The sequence below is a fragment of the Periplaneta americana genome, chromosome 16 (genome assembly GCF_040183065.1).
Source record: "Periplaneta americana isolate PAMFEO1 chromosome 16, P.americana_PAMFEO1_priV1, whole genome shotgun sequence".
Lineage (NCBI taxonomy): Eukaryota > Metazoa > Arthropoda > Insecta > Blattodea > Blattidae > Periplaneta > Periplaneta americana.
Window position 1 is genome coordinate 56,285,832 of NC_091132.1, and position 6,233 is coordinate 56,292,064.

The 6,233-nt window shown below is 37.4% G+C and overlaps 1 protein-coding gene across 2 annotated transcripts in view; it reads right to left on the reverse strand.

Annotated features, from left to right (window-relative positions):
* Nucleotides 1-2,497, reverse strand: part of LOC138716305 (uncharacterized) — a 38,553-nt gene extending 36,056 nt beyond the window's left edge. Inside the window, exon 1 of one of the 2 annotated variants that reach the window (XR_011336632.1) lies at nucleotides 2,272-2,497. The gene's annotated coding sequence lies outside the window, so the exon portion shown is untranslated. Of the gene's footprint in view, nucleotides 1-2,240 lie in introns of both variants that reach the window. The other variant, XR_011336631.1, reaches the window with a different exon arrangement.
* Between the last annotated feature and the right edge of the window lie 3,736 nt (nucleotides 2,498-6,233).

A 6,233-nucleotide genomic window follows, 5' to 3' on the forward strand; every position in this document is an offset into this window, starting at 1 on the left:
GACGCTGGGCTCGCTTGCCACCAAGTGCTGTAGAGAATGTCATACACCGCTCTGTATATTGTATTGGTTTTTGTATAAGCTGAGTGCAAATATGTCCTAATTTCATACACATGTTGTTTTTCTGACTTCAATCGCCTATCTTACAGTCGAATTAGGCGAATTAAAAAAAAACCATTGTCCTGATCACAAAACCAATGTTTGAGATGAATAATAGGCTACATACCTTCTCTACTTTTTAGGCATAAACAATTAGAAAATGTCATTCATTACACAGAAACAAAAATCATGTTGCACAGTATAATCTAGCATATGCTAAGCCACAAGATGATGATTAGTTCTTGTAGAATAACAGTATGTACTGGACTTGCAAATTAAAATGGTTTACCGGTAAGTTGTTTTTTAGTTTTTAACAAACAATGAGATATGTATGGATTAATAACTGTAATTATGCTTTCAGCAATAAATAATAGCTTACAATGAGTGTTATAACTGGAAGATGTAATAATTCAAATGCTTTCTTTTGGGTACGTTAGTTCCCAAGTAGAACTTTTGTTTAGACAAAGCAATTTACAGAATGCAACACATTTTAAAAATCCATGGTAACATCAGAATTTACGTTAATATTGAATTTAAAATCACCACAGACAATAATTATAGAGACTTAAATCAATAAGTAGCCATTCAAATTGATAAAAACATATTTTTGTATTTTTTGAGGGTAGACTATGATACAAAGCTACTAAAATTATTTTAAAATTTTAAAATAGTAACTGTGGCATCAGTATGGTCTTCCAAGCAACACAGATCAACATTTTTTGTTTGAAAACTCATACAGTTCTTGAGAAATATGGCGACACTACCATGAACACTATTTCTTCTACAGTGGCACTGTTTTCTTATGCCATGGGGTTTTCATTTGCAGCGTTGCTCGCACAGCTAGTGTGTTTCCCTCCTGCTTCTACTAATAAACGCTGTGCCATATAGTGACAGTTGCGAGTTAGTTTATCATCTGCACACGTGTATGAAGGTTGAATTAGTCGTGTTGTGTTGCATGTGTGTGTGTTCGGCGTTGTTGCAATGCGATATGCATTACGTGAACGTGTGTATATGCTTACTACGTACATAAAATACAGAAAATCTTGAGTGAGAACACGACAGAACTTCAGTAACAAATTTCCAAATAGACCCATACCTAATGCCACTACAATAAGATTAGCTAAAAAACTGAAAGAGACAGGTTCAGCAAATGATCGTAAAATACAAAGGAGGAGATATGTTCTTACATAAGAGAAATTAGACGAGATAGAATAGAAACTAGAGCACAATCCACAAAAATCTCTTAAGCATTTGGTGCAGGAAACAGAAGTTACGAGTCCGCTCGTCAAGCAAATTACTTAAATAAAAGTCATACAGAATTCCGGTATTTCAAAAGTTAAATGAACAAGATCCTAATAGGTCTAGAAGGTTGCATTTTTGTAACTGAATTTTGAAGAAAGTAAATTCTGAGGAAATTGATTCGATATTAATTTATTTTTCTGATGAGGCCTACTTTCATTTAAATGGACACACATACAATAAATGAGCTTAGACTATATATAAGAGCTGAAATCGAGCCAATCAGTGAAGCAGAACTTCTTAAAGTAATTAACAATTTCATACGAAGGTGTCAACAGTGTGTAGCAGTTAATGGAAGACATTTTCAACACCTACTTTGAGCTGGGTAAGTACAAATTCTTACACTAAATGTTTCAGTGCCAGCAGACCAGGTGGCCGCTTGGCCGCAGATAAGGTTCTAGCGGCGAGCGAAAGGAAAATGAAAACTGCGCGGCTAAACAAAACTGTACAAGGGATATTTAAAAGAGAGAGAGAGAGAGAGAGAGAGAGAGAGAGAGAGAGAGAGAGAGTAGCCATTAAACAAAATATTGTAATATAAATGGAAGGCACATACTTCGTTCCAAAATGTCTGACAGGCGATGTAAACATTGCCGACAGAGAAATAGAAGGATAATTACCTTTGGCTGAATATCAATTATACTTCTCTCCTCCTCTGCCGGCAATATTTACGTCGCCTGTCAGACATTAAGGAATGAAATATAGATCATAGTTGATGTCAGTTAACCAATGTTATGTTACCTAAACAAATGCTAAATAGTTTGTCATGAAGAATAACCTACAGTTAATTACGTTTATTACATAGCGACTGAAATGAACATTTGAACTTAAGATATTAAAAATATTACCTGTTACACTGACAGTCTTGAGATTTCTTACCGAAGAGGTGGATGGAAAAAACGCCCAACCCAGGCGTTCTTACACAGCTGCTTCCAGATGTTCTGCGTACAAATCAATCTTGAATGACGAATATAGTATGCGATCCTAGATGATAATTTCTCAACACAAGCCACGGGAAAACGTTAAAAAAAAAATAATAATTAAATTCTCTGTTTTTGTTTACAGAATTCTCTACACCACTTGTCTTCACACATGGAGTTGGACTGGTTGCACAGTCTTGGACAGTGTCGCCAACTAGACTCTTAAAAACCCGCTATGACAGAGTGCAGTAACCGCTAAATGGCAATATTGTCAATGTGAAACGAAATTATTTCGCCACTGTAAGTGCTAAAAATATTCGCTAAAACTCTATATCAGCAACATAGATTTTATTCGCTAAAGTAGCACAGAAAAACGCCACATCTGGCGGGAAAACTACTGAATTGGCAACACTGAATTCTTGGGTATTTCGTATTTCCCGGCATCGCAATGCAATAAGGGAGACTGGGGAGGTTTGACCATAGGGGAGGTTTAACCCATCTCTATAATTTGAAATCCTGCCATTTTTATCTCTGCTATTTGTCATGGTTCTCTTTGCTTTTAATGTCAGAGGTAATATTTATGCTCATCAAGGCAGTGAAACCAAGAACAGCTGAGATTCTACTTCCTGTTTGATTTGTTGCTTGCTGATGTTGGTTTGATGCTCTTGTTTATAAGAATCCAAGTAAGTAATTGCAATCTTAATGGTAATAGTGATAGTTACATTTGATTCTACATCCTTTTAGGTTCAATTTCATATATTTATTGTGTAGTTTTCTTTATTATTAAGTATATAAATATTTTAGTATATACAAAAAGTCCCATGAGGGAGGTTTGACCCAAAATTGCAGGGAGGTGTGACCCATGTTATGGTGTGTGATTTCATAACATTTTTTTTATTTCTTAATAGGATGCCTTTCAAGTGGAAACCTACTGAAAATCCAAGGAAGAAAGTAGATCCAGGAGTAATGAAAGCTGCTGTAAAGTGTGTCCTCGATGATAATGTGAGCATTCGAGCAGCTGCAGTTGAATATGAAGTTGATAGGAAGACTTTAGGGAGGTATGTTTCTAAAGTAAAGGAAGGAAATGAAACAGCTTTCAAGGCAGACCACAACAGCTCTCAGATTTTTAGTTCAGAAGAGGAAAATGATTTAGAAAAGTACCTTCTAACAGCAGCTAGGTTGAATTATGGTCTTACTCCTAAAGAGTTGCGAAGATTTGCTTATGAATATGCAGTCGCTAGAGGTAAACCAATCGGTGATAATTGGAAGAAAAACAATCAAGCCAGTTATGATTGGGAGAGAGGATTCATGCATCGTCACCCAAGACTGTCACTGCGGAATCCCCAGGGAAAAAGTCTAGGGAGAGGGACAGCCTTTAACCCAACAAGTGTAGGCGAGTTCTTCCAGAATCTTCGTTCTGTGTATCACACCAATAAATTTGGCCCAGAATCAATTTACAATCTGGATGAAACTGGGGTAACAAATGTACAGAAACCTGGCAAGGTAATTGCACCAAAAGGGGAAAAACAGGTCTCAAAAATGACATCCGCTGAGAGGGGGACACTTGTTACACTTTGCTGTGCAGTAAGTGCAACAGGAAATGCTGTTCCACCATTCTTTGTCTATCCAAGACAGAGATTAAATGATAAAATGATTGATGGTGCTCTTGTGGGTTCTTGTGCTGGTGTTAGTCCAAGTGGGTGGATGGCTGGAGAGACCTTTGTTCATTACTGGGAACACTTTATCAAACACACAAAGTGCTCTAAAGAACGTCCTGTGCTTGTCATCTTAGACAACCATGAATCTCACGTAACACCACAGACACTTCAGATCGCTAAGGACAATGGTATCACACTAATAACATTGCCACCCCACACAAGCCATAAAACTCAACCACTTGATAGAACTGTATTTGGGCCCTTCAAAACTGTTTACAATCAAGCTATTGATGACTTCATGACCACTCATCCAGGAGAGACTGCAACTATCTACCAGATCCCAAAATTTGTTGGAAATGCATTTCCTGTTTCTTTCACTCCTGCCAATATAATCAGTGGCTTTAAATGCACTGGGATCTGGCCATTTGATTCCACTATTTTCAACTCTACTGATTTTATGAGCTCATATGTAACTTATCGACCAAGTCCTGCCAGTGAAGATGCAGCAGCCATAAGCAAAGAACCCCATCCAACACTGATTACCCAGCCAAGTTGTAGTGGAATTTCACCAGAACAAGTAAGACCTTTCCCGAAAGCTGGTCCAAAGAAAAGTAAAAATGGCCGCAAAAGGGTTGTTAGTCGTGTGTTGACAGACACACCTGTCAAAGCAGCTATTGAGAAAGAGTACGAAGAACGCGTCAATAGGAAGAGAAATCAGGCTACCCTTCCTTCCAAAACTATTAGGAAAATATTTCCTAATGACTGTGAGGACTCTGTATCAATTGAAAAGGAGAGGAAAAAGAGAAGACAATCTCACTTTACTCCTACGGCTGATGAGGACGAGGCTTCTGAAAATATAACTGATGATGACGACTGCGAGGAGGTGAATAATGAAGATTGGGGAGTGATGTCTGCTAAAAGTGGTGATTTCGTCTTGGTTAAGTTCTGCACCAAGTCGACAGCATGCCATTATGTTGGAAAAGTTATACAGATCAGAGAATATGAGTGTAAAGTGAAATTCATGCGGCGCTACCGATTCGGGTCAGACTGCTTTGTGTATCCTGATGTTGAAGACACTAGTTATGTGCCATTTGAAGATATGAAAATTCTTCCAAAACCAGTTTTTCAAGATGGAACTGAAAGAATGTCTTCAAAACTTAGGTTCTCAGTGAGATTTATTAATTTAAATGTGCGTTAAGTGAAAACAGTGCTATTTCTCAGTGGAACTTTTACTATTTTCTATATTTTTATAATATTTGTGTTTGGTACTTTTGTTAGAAATAGTGTTCTTTGTATTCATGTTCCTAATTTATTTAAATATTGCAGACTTGTACTGTTTTGTAGGCTTGGGTCAAACCTCCCAACATGTGGGCCAAACCTCCCTTATGCGGGGAGGTTTGACCCAGAAAGTAGTATAATTAAAAAACATATATGAAATTTAATACATTAAGAATAGGCTGTTCTGTAATTTACCATATATGTCTGAGATCTTAGTCTATCTAATGGTATGTTTTCATCACCTCTAAGGAAATTTATTTTTGGAAATAAAAATAAAATAAAAATAATGGGTCAAACCTCCCCAGGCTCCCTTATACACATACACAAACCTGTAATGGCCGGTCGTTTAGGCCTTCTGTGTTCGTAAAGCATGTCTGTCCATCGTTCTTCAGACGTTGGATTCTCTAGGCTCTTACTACGATCACCACTATTAACCACTTCCTCACTAATCTTAACTCCAAAATCATTATGATTACATCCCCTTTTGATATATTATTCGAACTCAGACTGACTGAAGCACTTGTGTTTACATTCGTATTATGAAGTCCACCAACCTCACTACTAATTTAAATTAATTATGATTTATTTAACGACGCTCGCAATTGCCGAGATTATATCACCGTTCGCTAGTGTGCCGGAATTTTGTCCCGCAGGAGTCCTTTTACATGCCAATAAATCTACTGACATGAGCCTGTCGCATTTAAGCACACTTAAATACCATCGACCTGGGCTGGGATCCAACCCGCAACCTCTAGCACAGAAGGCCAGCGCTATACCGACTACGCTACCCAGGTCGACCTCACTATTAGATACGGATGGTTCAAACTCTGTATGCCAGGAAGGAATAAAATCAATACACTTGCCTAATAAAGCCACATGCTGGTTAAGAATATTAATTTTGTCTCGAAGTTCACTTTTGGTAACAAAAAAAATTGAAAAATACGAATAGCTATTTTATTAGGGTAATTGTTTACTAGGCCTACAG